Here is a 16,660-nt window from a genome sequence, read left to right as displayed (position 1 = left end):
TTGCGTGTGTCTTGGCCCAGGGCACCAAAAGTCACACCTATTCAAGAGCATGATCTGTATATTCCTGTGAAATTGCCCAGTGTCACTCTGCAGGCACAATATATAGTGTGCTTAAATATATTTAATTCTTTTTCCCTTTGCTTCCTTTGTTAATATATGTTGTGCTTATAATGGAACTATGTAGTTAAGGAAAATAGCTATACAGAAAATAGATAACCTAAATATCTGGGAAGTACCAAAGACTGTAGGATACAGAACTGAATACTTATATCAATAACCTCCGCCAAGAACATAAGCCTCTTGCCTGGAACTGGAATTAAAAAAAACGAAGTAAAAAATAAAAATAAAAAAAGAAAGGAAAATGCACATTATGTGGAAAAGAGTCAAAAATATTGTTTTATTGTTTCTAGCTAAATATATTCTTGAAAAGGATTCCACCTAAATTAATTGTCATAGCGCTCATGAAATCTACTTGCTTCTATGGGAATAGTTCATCAAAGCTCTCGCATCAGGTTTCCTGAGGACTGGAGGGGAGAATCTCTGCCATGCTGATGTTTTCCCTGCCCACTGTTATATATCTTAGGGAAAAGACCTAAGAAAAAAGAAAGGGAAAAGCTTTCTTTAGGGGAACCTATGAGATTCCAGACCTTACAAACTTCCTTCCCCTCAGAATTTTTAGTTTTCTCCCAGCGGTTGAATATGCATCATGTTTCTCTGGTTTTATTGCAAACCCTTTGAAGCAAGAGACTCATTACATCTTGTACTTGTTTGTATACACCATAGAAACAATTGAGCTTTCTATAAGTAGCCAATAAACATATATTAATTGTTGATTCAAGCTGACTGAACACTCGTGTCTCATAAAATTGTAAAGGGGAATTTTTTTATCTGTGTAATTTTATTTGTACAACTTGGACAAAGAGCTCACATTTTAAATGCCTTCGAATATGTTGTCAATCAAGCTATAAATATTTACTGAAAGGTTTCTGTGTACTTGGTAAGGCACTGGATCAATCATAACAGGGTTGAGCAAATCCTTGAAATCTAGTTTTATCCCAGTTCTATAGAACACGTTTCTCTCCCTATATTTATGCCAATCCCTAGGTGGCTCTCAGTTTTGCATCATATGTGATATTTTTTCTCATGTGGTTTGAGGTAATCATTTAACATCATACCATTTTTAAGAATAAATAAAGTTAAATATTCAATAACCTTTGAAAACAAGGATAATGAATGGTACTTTGTCCAGGAATATATTAAAATATATACGTAAAGTTGAGATATTATATGCCACATTTAATTATTTAATTTGGTTACTAAATAAATATTAAGAAAAGTTTAATGACTAATACAATATGTAATTTAATCTTATTTAACAAATAGTCGTTATGAAGTACTATTATAAAGGTTAATGGATAAATCAATTAAGCAAAGCAAAATGCCTAGATTCAGGAGTATGTGTGTATGTGCTGAATACATATATATTCATATATTCATTATATGTGAATTGAGCATTTCATGAAATTGATATCTTAAAGCTATGGAGAAAAAATTATTTTACAATATATAGTGATGATTGGTTGACATTTAGGAAATAACTTAGATTGTTATTTTACCATTTAAATCAAAATAAATTCTAGATGTATTTAATAAATATTAACAATGAAATTTCAGGATGACTTAAAAATTGAATGCATCTTAGGGTAGGAAGCGCCTTCTAAGGACGACACATCAAGAAGAGCCATAAAGAAAAAGCCATAGATTTAACCAGACAAAATTCAAACTTTTAATATGGCAAAAATGTCAGAATAAAATTAAAAGTCAAGAAATTTTAAAATGTGTACAACATATGTGATAAAGATCTACTAATCTTTCTGCAGAATGAATATGTAAAATACTTTGGAGACAGTTTATAGTTGAGAACAAAAGACTCCATTAATTGTAGAAAAGATTTGAGAACAAAAGACATTACTAAATGGTAATTTTCTTCACTTGCAAAGAAGAAGATGAGGACACACAAAGCAAATCTCGTCTAAGTATTGATAAAAATAAAATAGGGGCTGGCCCCATGGACCAGTGGTTAAGTTCGCATGCTCCACTACAGGCAGCCCAATGTTTCATTGGTTCAAATCCTGGGTGGGGACATGACAGTGCTCATCAGGCCATGCTGAGGAAGCATCCCACATGCCACAACTAGAAGGACCCACAACTAAAAATATGCAGCTATGTACCAGGGGGTTTGGGGAGAAAAAGGAAAAAAATAAAATCTTTTAAAAAAAAAATAAATAAATTTTATGTTTGTTAATTGTTCATTTCAGACTGTCAATCAAAACTTGCAATAATATATAAAAATAATTTTAATTTAGTAAATGTACGCATAAATAGGAAAGTTGTTGAAGGTACACAAAAAGAGAGTTCATAAATGTTGAAATGCAATTAATAAATATAGGAAAAGATTTTAAATTTCTCTTAGAATCAAAATGAGGTTGTCATTTTCCCGCCAAACTGTCAAAAATGTTGAAAAACAACAATATCCTGCATTGGAAAGGATATGGCAAAACACTTACATTTCTTGCATGATGCTCTTTATTTGTAAGTTGGTATTTTCAGTCTTGGAGTATTTAGACAATAAAAATATTTAGCCTTAAAAATGTAAATAATCTTTAAATTACAAGTTTTACTTTCTGGGAGTCAATTCTTTGAAAATAATCGAAGAAATGCACAAAATCCCTCTCTCAGGTGCTTAAGAAAACTTTAGCCATGGTGGCCAAATCTTGGAATCAACTTGAAATGTCCTGACATGTGGGAACATTAAGTGCAGCCACAAAACATGACGGTATCACTGCGTATTTCTTAATTTGGAAACTGATTTGCAATGTATTGCTAAGTGAAAAACAACACAAAACTTGGTAAAGAATGGTCTCAAGTCCTAATTAATGCTCATTTGGATGACTGATTACAGGGCAAAAGCAAATCTCCTTAGTCTTTCACACAGAACACTGTAGAATGTAGCCAAGATCCACTCCTCTCTTTGCCTTAGTCATCCTCCTCCCTTGGACTTGAATTTTATTACTAGTCTCTTCCTTTTAAGTGTCTTTGCAGATGTTGTAATTGAATTCTCCCCTTCTCTGTGCAGTTAAATCCCCTTTATTTTTCCTTAACTTTCCCCAATTTTTTGTATATGATTTTGCTCCCTGATTTATTATATTGTGATGCACACTGAAAGGGAAAAACAGAAAACAGTGTGCAGAAATAATGAAGAAAAAGGGAGTACAAAGTGACGTAATGTGATCAAAGAGGACCTCTCTGAGAAAGCTGCATTTAGGTCAATCTTGGGGATAGGAAGATATCAACCAATAGAAGAGATGGAGAACAGTATTTCAGGCAAAGGTGAGAGGGTAGCAAACATAAAGCCCTCAAGACAGAAAGCAGCTTGATATGTTTTAAGAGCTGCAAGGAGGGACATGTGGCTAGATAACTGTGGAAGCAATGTGACAGTGGCTATAGGTGAACTAGGGGAGATAGGTGAGGATCAGATTACGCAGCCCTTGTAGGTTGAGGCTAGGCATCTGAACTTGTTCAAATGTAGTTGGGAGCCACTAAAGGATTTTTTTTTTTTAAAGATTTTATTTTTTTCCTTTTTCTCCCCAAAGCTGCCCGGTACATAGTTGTCTATTCTTCGTTGTGGGTCCTTCTAGTTGTGGCATGTGGGACGCTGCCTCAGCGTGGTTTGATGAGCAGTGCCATGTCCGCGCCCAGGATTCGAACTCACGAAACACTGGGCCGCCTGCAGCAGAGTGCGCGAACTTAACCACTCGGCCACGGGGCCAGCCCCGCCACTAAAGGATTTTAAGGTTAGGGGGTGAGTTGGTATAATTTCTATTTTTAAAGATTGCTCTGGTAACCTTGGTTTTAGCTGTGACGTCTCTAGAAAATAAATATGGAAAATTATGCAAAGCAACTGTTGGGAAGCACTTGAGAACAACTGAGACAGACTAGATGTAGGGCTCTTTTCCCTAAGAGAAAGCAAGCAAAGATGATGTTACTTAAGTAATTTGGCTGTTTTCTCTGAAGATATTTTCCAGTTTTCAGTTCGTGGGAGAAAACGAAAAAAAGAAAACGGCCGATTTTACAGGATGAGAAAATGGATGGGACTTGAGGGAGAAAAATCCTGGAGAGAGGGAACTTCAGAAAAATGAGTACAAAAATCTGCATGCAAATTTCTCTCAAGAACGTGGCTTGGTCTTGAGCCATGGCTGTGTAGAGCAAGATTCCAAGAAACCCAGCAGAAAACTGTAGCTAAAAGCCAAACAGGTGAGCAGAGATTTCAGGTACGCAGAGCTAGGGAGGCAGACATTGATATTCAGACTCTGCCAAGAAGGAGGGTCCTGTAAACTCCAAGTGCTGCCAGCTGGGACCCCCGGGGGGTCATGCCTAGCAGTAAGACTCTGTTTTAGGAGAGTAGCCATAAGGACTATGATCTGGAAGTAGGAACAAACTAAAATAGCTACTTAGAAATAAATTTCCTGGAGGATAGTGACTCAGAACCTTCAAGAAGTAAGAAGTTGGGTAGAATAAATTGATATTATTGGCGGAATGAAACCTCAAACAAACGTCCTAGTAGTAGGAATATTCAAGGTTCACAAAGAAAAACGAACAATATTTTTGACTATCTCTTAAGTGTACACTCTGAATCTTAGCTTGGAATGAAATCTATTGACTTGGAAGGATTTCCTTGAAGAACCAACAGATTGTTTCCAATGGATTTACTCTATATTATTTTTTGGATTTGAGATATGTATTAGTCAGTGTTCACCAGAGAAATAGAACCAAGAGAATCTGTATATACATATATAAAAGATTTATTGTAAGGAATTGGCTTACACAATTAGGGAGGCTGGCAAGTCCAAAATTTACAGTGTAGGCTGCAGGCTGGAAACCCAGGAGAGCTGAGGGTGCAGATGAAGTCCAGAGGAAAGTCAGCTGGAGAATTCCCTCTTGCTTGGGGAGCTGAGTCTTTTTGTTCTATTCAGGCCTTGAATGGGGCCAACTCACATTACAGAGGGCAATCTGTTTTACTCAAAGTTCACCAATTTAGACATTAATCTTATCCAAAAATACCCTCCAAGTTGAGACATAAAATTAAAAATCACAAGGTATAATTTTAATAAAATGCAAAGGTGTTAAGTGTTTAATGAAATAATTTTCACCAAGTATATGCTCTCATGTAATCACACTACAATTGAAAACGTTTCCATCACCTCAGAATATTTCCTCATGCATCTTTGCATTCAGTCTCTCTCTATGCCAAGCAACCATTGTTCTGATTTCTATGACCAGTTTTTATGTTCTATAGTTGTATGTAAATAGACTTATAAATACCTGGCTTTTTTTCTCAATATGATTCCTGTGAGATTCATCCATGCTGTTGTGTGCCTCAATTGTTCTTTTATTTATATTTCTGACCAGTATTCTCTTATATAATATCCACGATTTGCTTACTCATTCATATTTTAGTTTCCAATTTTTTGCATTATAAATATAATTGTAATAAGCATTCTTGTAAAAGTATCTTTGGGAGCATAGGTTTTCAGTTCTCTTGGGAAAATATCGAGGAGTGAATTTTCTGGATCATGGGGTAGGTCTATTTTAACTTTATAGTGAACTGCCAAATAGTTTTCCAAGTGATGGTACCTGTTTCTCTTTCACTAGCAATATATGAGAGTTCCAGTGGCTTGCTAACACTTGGTATTGTCATTCTTTTCTATTTTAGCCATTCTAGTAAAGTGATTTCTTGATGTGGTTTTTACTTACATTTCCATGATAAGTAATAATATTGAACAGCTTTCATGTGTTTATTGGCCAGTCGAGACTTCTGTTAAGTCTCTTACCCATTTTTGGGGGCCTTGTCTTTTTATTATTGAGTTTGAGGGATGTTTTAAAAATATATTCTAGACAAGTTCTTTATCATATATATGTATTGCAAATATTAATATCCAAGTCTATGGTTTATTTTTCATTTTCTTAATGATTCCTTTTGATGAGCACACATTATTTTGTTGTTGTCAAGTTCTTATTTTTTTCTCTTATTGTTAGAGCTCTTTGTGTTCTGTCAAAATCTTTGTTTATCCTAACGTCACAAAAATATTCTTCTCTTTTATTCTACAAGTTTTATACTCTTAGCGTTTATGTTTTTTTCTGTCATTCACCTTGAATTATTTTCTTCACAGTTTTATTAGGGTATAATTGGCATATGTTAAACTGTACATATTGTGCAAGAAGCCACGTATGGCAATAAGCCAGGTATGGCATCTCAAGGGAGTCTAAGGTCTCAGTCTAATGGAAATTATGTTATTTCACTTTATCACAGTCCTAAGCACACATTTCCAACATATAACATACATTTATATATAGCATAAAATTGATCATTTTAACCATTTTTAGCTGTACAGTTTATTGGTATAAGTACATTCACATTGTTGTGCAGCCATCACTGCTATCCATCTGGAGGACTTCTTCATCAACCCAAAGTGAAACTCCGTATGCATAAACAATAATTCCCCATTCCTCTCTCCCCCAGAGCCCCTGATAACCACCATTCTACTTTCTGTCTCTATCACTTTGCCTTTTGAACTATTTTTTATGTATCGTGTGAGATAGAGGGGGAGGCTCATTTTTTTTTTTTAATGTTAATACTTAGTTATTCTAGCACATTCCAACTTGCCAATTTTTTTTTTAAAGAAATTGCCTGCTAGGACTTTGGTTGAGATGGCATTGAATCTACAGATCAATTTGAAAGGAATTGAGAGCTTAAAAATAGTGGGACTTCTACTCTATAAACAAGGTTAATCTCTTCATTTATCTAGGTCTTCTCTAATTTTTCTCTGCAGATTTTAACAGTTTTTTATGCAGATATAACGTACGTCTCTCATTGAATACATTCTTAATTTTTGTTCTCTGACAGTCTTGTGAATGAGATTTTTTTAAACTTTACTTTCAGTTGCTTGTTTCTAACCAACTTTAAATCTTCAAATAAGACTTCTTGAAGCACAAGATAAATCATAGCTCCAGATGTTGGGAAACCACACCACATATACATGCCTGGCACTTGAAAATCATTTCCTGGCCTAGTTGGGGTATCCATAATACATCTCTTTAAAAAGTGTGGAAAGATGATGGAGAGGTTAGATAGTGTTTCTAGAGTATTGTGTTAAGCCAGCAACAGAGCCAAAAAAGAATCCAGAGTTGCTAAACCCCATCCCAGGGTTCTCATTGGAGGGCAGTTACGAAAATATCACTTTAAGCAATACTAACAAAGCTACCAATAGACATGTGGTGTTTATTGGCAGGTAGAAAGGACTGAAGTCATTACAATTATACTTACAAAGGGGTATAACATTTCCTGTTGTAAATATTCCTGATATTTAAAGGTTATTCTGACACAAAGTTCTGGGTTAAATACAGAAATGCATTCACAGGTCCGTTATCACCAGGAGCTCCATTATCAATGGCTTGGTGTTCAAGAGAATATTTTGATACCTTTCTTACAGGGATTGTAAAAAAAGAAACACATAGATAAGGAGAATAGATTAGTGGTTACCAGAGAAGAAGGGGGTGGGAGGAGGGCGAAAGGGGTAAGGGGGCACTTATGTATGGTGATGGATGAAAACTGGACTGTTGCTGGTGAACATGATGCAGTCTATGTAGAAACTGAAATATAAGAGTGTACACTTGAAATTTGCACAATGTTGTAAGCCAATACGACCTCAATAGAATAATTTTAAAAAAATAGAAAAAAATTGAGATTAATTCTGTACTACTTGACCTTACTCATGTTACTATTTCTGAAGTTCTTTGTCAAAAAGTAAGTAATTTAACTCTCTTGAATGATTTATCAGCAATCTCTTATTTATTAAATAAATCAAAAAAGTTTACGTGTCGCAATTAATAACATATAATCATAAAGAAATTTTATCTTCCACTGACCCCATAGATTAAATAGGGGCTAGATCTTCAGTCCCAGAGTTTGGCCAGTTTCAATCTGTTTCTGTACAATCTGAATAGCTTTTTGGACACTTTGAATTAAAAAACACCATCTCAACTTGGAAAATAGCCCAATTCTATTCAATAATCAAAACTTTGAGTTTAATTTGACATAAGCTCTTTCCCCACCATCCCTGGCTGAGATTTGCTTCAGCCAGTGGCTGGCTTTCCCATCTGGCCCTTTCACATCCTCCTTCCCTGATTTGCCTAAAAATGGTTTCTGATGCTGGCGGTAGGACCCGAAGGGGAGGAAGATGTGTGTGGACAGAATGGAGAAGAGAAAAAGAAAGTAGGAAAGTTCTTATCTACTTGACAGTTTTATAAAATGAACCTCACTTTCTGGAACTTGCAGACATCTGACGCTGCCTTTCTCTTCTGAATGCTTTTGTGTCTTTTTCTGAGAACGCTGGATGTCATTCAATCTCACTTGATATGAGTGACTGCACCTCCATGCAGATTAATATGAAGACCTTAAGCATCTGTCCTTTAGTTTCCCTCTGCTCTAGCCTATCACATTCTAGGCAGCCCTGTTCTGTACGGTCTAAGTCAATCTCACAATAGCTTTTGCTTATGTGCATGGCCCACAACTGGTTCCCGGAAAATATTCATGCATCCTTGCCCAAAAGACTCTGATTAGGTATACCACTCAGGCTAATGTACTCACCTTGCCTTCAACCTAAGTTGAAACAGGTAGCTCGCACTTTAGATTTGCTGGCAAGAAAGGACACCGGTCCCTTCTAACCTTCAAATTATCGGGGAGACACAAACTCCCTAAGAGATCTCCTTATAGTTCTTCTCTATTGACTTTAAATAAAGAGAAAAGTACCAATGTGAAGGTAGAAATTACAGCAAAATCATGACTTACTCCATAAATCATTTTCACAATCTCTATCTTCTACTGACCCTTTTATACAAGTGAGAGGTTTAAGATTTTTCTATCACTTTTTTATCATTGATTTTAAACTATACAAGCATCTTAATTCAGAATATATATTGTCCTCACTCACCAGTTTAAATTGAGACAAAATCCATTTTTAAGAGCTTTATTGAGATATAGTTGACATACAATAAGCTGCATGTATTTATAGTGTGTAATTTGATTAATGTTGACATATGTATACACATGCGAAACCATCACCACCACCAAGCAATGAACATATTCATCACTCCTAAAAGTTTCCTCACATATGTGTAATTCCTCCCTCCTGCCCCCTCCACCTTGCCCTTCACCAGTTTTGTTTTCAGTTTGCATTATAGAAACGAAATCGTACAATAAGACTACATTTTGTTTGGCTTCTTCCATAACACATAATTCTTTTGAGTTTTGTCCATATTGGTTTGTGTATCAGTAGTTCATTCCTTTTCTTACTGAGTACCATCTCATTGTATGGATGTAACTGAATGTGTTTATGCATTTATCTCTGATGGACATTTGGATTTTTTCCAGCATTTGGCTATTACAAAACAGCTACAAGGAAATTCATGTGCAAGTCTTTGTATGGAAATATGTTTTCACTTCTCCTGGATAAATATCTAAGACCAGAATGACTGATTCATATGGCATATATATGTTTAACTTTTTAAGAAACTGTCAAACTGTTTTCAAAGGGATTGTACCGTTTTACATTCCCACTAACAGTGTATAAAAGGTCCAATTCTCTCAAACTCTTATGTCCATTTTTAAAATGTTAGCCATCCTGATAGATGTGTAGTGGTATCTCATTGGAGTTTTAATGTGCTTTTTCTAAATACTAATGATGTTGAGCATGTTTCTTGTGCTTATACGTGATTGGTATACTTTCTTTGGTGAATTCTCCCTTCAAAATCCTCTCTCATTTCTTCAAACTAGAGTTTTCATTTCTTATTATTGTGTTTTGACAGTTCAGTTTATATACTTTATCTAAAATATACTTTACAAATATTTTTCCCAGTCTGTGGCTTATTTTTTTTTTTCATGTTTTAAACGGAGTCTTTCAAAGAGCAGATTTTTAATTTTCAGGAAGTCTGATTTATCAATTTGTTCCTTTTAAAATTAAAAAAATTTTGTTCAGCTTTATTGAGGTGTAATTGACAAGTAAAATTATAATATATTTAAAACGTACAATGTGTTGATTTGGTATACATATACACTGTGAAAGGATTCCTCCCATTGAATCAATTAACATATCCATCATATCCATCACCTCCCGAATGTACCTTTTTGGGGGGAGGGGGTAAGAACATTTAAGTTCTACTCTCATAGCAAATTTCAATTGTACAGTACGGTGTTATTATGTTATAAACTAGATCCTCAGATCTTATGTTTTTTAAACTGAGAGTTTGTACCAACCTCTCTTATTTCCCCCACCCACCAGTCCCTGGCAACCGCTTTTCTACTCTGTGGAATAACTTGAAGAGATGGATAGTCAAGATGCTGAGATGGGGGGCTGGCTCCGTGGCCGAGTGGTTAAGTTCGCGCGCTCCGCTGCAGGCGGCCCAGTGTTTCGTTGGTTCGAATCCTGGGCGCGGACATGGCACTGCTCGTCAGACCACGCTGAGGCAGCGTCCCACATACCACAACTAGAAGAACACACAACGAAGAATATACAACTATGTACCGGGGGGCTTTGGGGAGAAAAAGGAAATAATAAAATCTTTTAAAAAAAACAAACAAAAAAAGAAAGATTGGCAACAGTTGTTAGCTCAGGTGCCAATCTTTAAAAAAAAAAAAAAAAAAAAGATGCTGAGATGACAAACACAACTGAGCCAATGGATCACTCAATTTAATTAGAAGCTAATAAAGGCAGACTATTTATTGAGAATATGTAATATTTGTTGGCTGGGCCACATAACTTGATTAGTCTTTAAAAATTTTGTACGTATATATATATAGAAAAATTAGTTTTGCACCTTTGTCAAAAATCAGTTAGGTATATTTGTGTGGGTCTATTTCTGCGTTTTCTGTTCTATTCCACGATCTATGTGCCTATCCATCGGCAATACTACACAGTCTTGATTACTCCAGCTATCTAATAATTGAAATTGGGCAGACTGATTCTTCCCACTTTGCTCTTTTTCAAAACGTTTTAAAGCTATTCTAATTCCTGTGCTTTTCTGTATAAACTTTAGAATAATTTTGTCTATTTCCACAAGTAATTCTTCTTGGATTTTGATTATTTGGGAAGAATTTATGTGTTTTCTACATTGAGCCTTCCAATCCATGAACATAGTATTGCTTTCCAGTTATTTAGATGTTTGTTGACTTCTTTCATAAGCATTGTATAGTTTTTAGTATACAAATTGTGTACAAGTTTTATTGGATTTACTCCCCAAGAACTTCAGTTTCTTTGAGCACATTTCTTAGGTTTGAGGTCTCTAGCCATTCTGCCTTCTCTCTACTTTTCAGAATCTTTTTCTATTTGTCCTATATAACGTATAGTGTGCTTGTATTTATTAGAGGAATAAGGAAGATCACATTTATTCTATCTTTCTGGATGTGGAAGTTGCAATTATTTTTAAAGAGATTTAAATATTAAGAAAAAAATCATATATTTACTCAGTTATAATTTTTAGTGCCTCCCATCTTCCCCTTGCTTTGTGCAGATTCAGTGTGCCATTTTGTATTATTTTTCTTCTGCTTGACGATGTTCTTTAACATTTCTCATAGTACAGTCTGCTAGTGATGAATTACTTTAGCTTTGAAGATCTGAAAACATCTTTATTTCACCTTTGTTTATGAAATATGTTTTTGCTCAAAATAGAATTCTAGGTTGATTTTTTTATTGCTATTCAGTATTTTAAAGATATCCATGCATTGTTTTCTCACCTTGCCTTGTGTCTGAAGAGAAATCTGCTATCATCATTATGTTTGTTCCTCTGTTGTCTCTGGCTGCTTTTAAGAGTTTGCCTTGCTGGTATTGATTTATTTGATTATATTCTGTATAGGTATAGCTTTCTTCAAGTTTCTTGTATTTACAATACTTTATGCTTGTTAGAATTGCAGGTTTATAATTTTAATCAAATATGGAAATTTTTCTTCGAATATTTTCCCTGTCTCCTCACTCTTTCCTCTCATTAAGAAACCTCAGTTACATGCATAGTAGATTATTTGAATCGTTCCACAGCTCTCTTATGTTCTTTTCATTTTCTTAATCCATTTTTCTTTGTTTGGTTCACTTTGGATTATTCTATTAGATAAAAGAATTTGAATAATTCTATTACTGCCCTTCGAGTTCACTAATATTTTATTTTGAAATTTTTAATCTGCCATTAAACTCATTTTGTATATTTTTCATCATATGTGTTGTAGTTCTTTTTTTTTTATGAGGAAGACTGGCCCTGAGCTAACATCTGTTGCCAATCCTCTTCCTTTTGCTTGAGGAAGATTGTTGCTGAGCTAACATCTGTGTCAGTCTTCCTCTATTTTATGTGGGGTGCCACCACAGCATGGCCTGACCCGCAGCACTAGGTTTGCACCTGGGACCTGAACCTGTGAACCCAAGGCTGCCAAAGTGTAGTGCATGAATTTAACCACCGTGCCACCAGGGCGGCCCCTACACTGTAGTTTTGAACATACAGAGTACGGTTATAATAGTGGTTTTAAAATCCTTCTCTGATAATTCTAATACCTGTGTAAATTTTTGGCTGGTTTTAATTGATTGATTATTCTCCTCATTGCAGGTTTTATTTTCCTGCTTCTTTGCATGCCAGGCAATCTTCAGATGCCATTAACTTTAAAATTTATCTTGTTGTGTGTATATTTTGCCATTTATATAAATATTGAGCTTTGGTGACTCAGATAAGTTACCTGGAAAAAGCTTAATTCTTTCAGGTATTGCTTTTTTGTTTTTTTAATCTGTGTCTGGAGTGTTCTCCATCTATGAATAATTATTCCCACTACTCAGATAAACATTTTCTGAATACTCTGCCACATGCATTGTGCATTTATGCAGGCTGTCTGGAGGAGTCAGACACTATTCCCACCCATGTGTGTGTTCTAAGCCCTAATTCTCGTGGTCGGCATTTCCCCAGCCTTAGGTAATTTCCTCAGTAGCAGAGCTCTAGAGCTCCAGGTCCCTGCAGCCGCTCTTTCTTTTCAGGAGCTCTGTTCTGTGAAATCTTGCTGCCATGTTCTCCTCAGACTCAGCGTTCTCTCCTCAGCTCAGTGCATTTTCCACGTTACGCCTCAATTCCCCCTCACTGTGGGCCGTGGCCTGAAAGTTCTCCCAAGCAGCAAACTAGAAAAATTGTAGGACTAATTTTATTTGTTTCCTGCCTCTCAAGGATGACTAGCCTTTATTGCTTGATAGCCAGTGTTTTGAAACTGTTTTTCATGTATTTTTTCTGTTCTTTCTTTGTTTTTTCAGTTTGTTGGTTTGCTTGTTTTTGGTTATTTCAGGTATGATGGTAAATCTTGGCCAGAGGTAAAGGTATGAGAAGTTTTATTTAACAACCATAATGTATTTGTTTTCTACTGCTTCTGTAACAAATTATTATAAACTTAGTGGCTTAAAACAACATGACTTTATTCTCATCATTGTGGAGGTCTAAAATCAAGGTTTTGGCAAGGCTGTTCCTTCTGGAGGCTTCAGAGGAGAATCCGTTTTCTTTCCTTTTCCTTTCTGGAGGCTCCCTGCATTGCCTGACTCATGGCCCCTGCCTCTATCTTCAGCCCACATCGCTCCAACCTCTTCTCCCATCATCAGACCTCTTTTTCCTGACTTTGATCTTCCTGCTTCCCTCTTCTAGAGGCTTGTGATTACTTTCGGCCCACCCACATAGCCCAGTATAATCTCCCCGTCTCAGGATCCTTAACTTAATCACAGCTGCAAAGTTCCTTTCATCATGTAAGGTAACATATTCACAGGTTCTGGGGATTAAGACAAGAACATCTTCTTTTTTTAATTTATTTTTTACTTATTTATTTTTTTAAAGAAGATTAGCCCTGAGCTAACATCTGCCGCCAATCCTCCTCTTTTTGCTGAGGAAGATTGGCCCTGAGCTAACATCCGTGCCCATCTTCCTCTACTTTATTTGTGGGACACCTGCCACAGCATGGCTTGACAGGCAGTGTGTAGATCCACAACCAGGATCCGAACTAGCGAACCCTGGGACACCAAAGAAGAATGGTGAACTTAACCACTGCACCACCAAGCCAGCCCCAAGACAAGGGGCATCTCTGAGGGGTGTATTCAGTTTATCGCACATGTCAAATTCATTTTAAGAATCCATTGCAGAACTAAAAAGTAGATATTTTATAGGCATATATATCCTATCTCAAATTTTTTTGAATAATTATTTTCTGACATGTTATTACTGCTGTTCATTTATTAAAAATATGTACTTAATATTTATTACATGGCAAATGTTCTGATCTATAGGTAAGTGTATGAATGTGTTCTGCAGCTTACTTTGAATGAACTTGCTTTCAAATATGTTTAGATAGTGTGACAAATTGTAAGGCAAATGAATAATAATTATAAAAACAACCCATATGGATGAAAGGAATCACCTATGCTAAAAATTTTGAGCCGAATTATGATGTATTAAAGATACAATGTGTTATTTTACTTAGAATAGCAAAGGAAGATATACTGGAGGTCTCCTTATTCAACTTAAATATCTGCTTATCATAGTAGCTGGTATACCTCAGTATTTTCTCAAATATGGATTAGTCTAAGTCCTCTCAAGTCAGATGTTTAAGACACAGGATAGTTAGGAATAACTCTAGCAATGGTTTTAATCAGCCACATTCCATTGTAATAAAATTTTCTATATAAGTAACAAAGTTGTATCTTATAAAATAACTACTTATTACATGGTATTTCTTTATAGTGCCATGGTCAAGATCTGGGATCCAGAGTTGGAAAAACCTCTATTTAAAGCTCTCTAATCTAAGGTGAGTGTCTTTACCCCCTGTGACATATATTGGTTTCTGCTCCCAGTTCCTGGCACAGAGCTCCTAAAAACCTTCTAGTTTCCTAAGTGGTAAAAGCACTGGGAACTCCCTTGTTCTATTGAGGCGAGTCTGGGTGGGCTCCTGGATGCTCCTGGATGCTCCTGGATGGGAGCTGGTCACCAGAAAGACCAAACCATAATTAGAAGCTTGGAATTTTCAGCCTCACCCCACTGCCCCCTCATCCAGAGAGGGGAGACCGGCTGGAAATGGAGTTAATAATTGATCATGCCTACATGAGGAAGCCCCATAAACTCCCAGGAGTAGGAGGTTTGGAGAGTTTCCAGGTTGGTGAACACATCCATGTTCCAGGAGGGCGGTGCACCTCAACCCAGCACTGAGACAGATGCTGCTGCACTCAGGACCTTCCCAGACCTTGCCCTGTGTGTCTCTTCATCTGGCTGTTCACTGTATCCTTTATCATATCCTTTAATAAACTGGGAAATGTAGGTAAGTGTTTCCCTGAGTTCTGTGAACTACTTTAAGAAATTAATCTAACACAGCAGGGGGTGGTAGGATTTGTCCCTCAGTTGGACAGAATTTGTGGCTAACTTGGGCATCTACTACTTGTGATTGGCATCTGAAGTGTGATGGGCGCAGTCTTGTGGGACTGAGCCCTTAATCTTTGAGGTCTGACTATCTCCAGGTGGATAGTGTTGGAACTGAGTTAAATTATACACCACCCAGCTGGTGGCATGGAGAATTGCTTGCTGTGAGGGAAAGACTCACACATATTTGGCAATCAATCAGAAGTGTGAGAAGTATTCTATGTGAAAATAAAGGAGACACGCAGGAGAACTGTGGGTTTTTCCAATACACCTCTCCATATTGCTTTTCCTAGACTCTAAAATATTACCTACCTCATAGGGTTGTTTTGAGATTAAATGAGGTAATAATATGTGTAGAGTACTCAGTGCTTCAGTTGTACTACTTGCCCTCGGGCTTAGTGACAAGTAGTTAGGAAATAAAAATGTTAGATGTAGTCAGTACTGTTATTGTGGCCTGAATAAGTTTAGACTTTTAGAGAGAGACAGGAAAGAGAGAATTCAACTTTTGTTAAATTGTTGTAGAAGAAGCTTAGTGTATTAACGTTCCTCCCAGTGGAAGTAATCTTAGACCTTGAAATGAGGTTAAATTTTGAAGATTCCAGAGGTGAACTGACAGGCCTTATTTAATGTCTCCTCTGCAGTAGATTGCATAATCAGGAGAGAAACATATGAAAAAGCATTGACAACTTAAAAATTTAATCAATTTTGTAGCTATAACTGTGATTAGATACATATCCAGAAGTAAAATATACTTACCCAGTATTTATTGCAGAAAAACAAAAAACTTCAAAGACTAAGTTTCTCTACATGTCCACAGATGCATGCTATTTATTCACTAATTGCTTTTTACAAAATTGTTTAGCTTAAGGTCAAATGTGTACTACAAACACAAAGGCATTTAAAATTATAAACAATTATTTCATATGAATGATACAAACATCTAAATCTAAAGAAAAAAGTGAAATAGCAACTTGTTCAAATTAAATTATTCAGAAAATAGATTAGTAATTTTCACTCATAACTGAAACATATATTCCAAATTAAAGCAAGAGGCAGAAATGCAAAGCATTAAAAAACTCTCTTTCTGAGAGTTTATAATAGAAATGCATAACCATAGCAATTCAAAAGAAAACAG

Source organism: Equus przewalskii, chromosome 17 (genome assembly GCF_037783145.1).
Source record: "Equus przewalskii isolate Varuska chromosome 17, EquPr2, whole genome shotgun sequence".
Lineage (NCBI taxonomy): Eukaryota > Metazoa > Chordata > Mammalia > Perissodactyla > Equidae > Equus > Equus przewalskii.
This window is presented reverse-complemented; position numbering follows the sequence as displayed.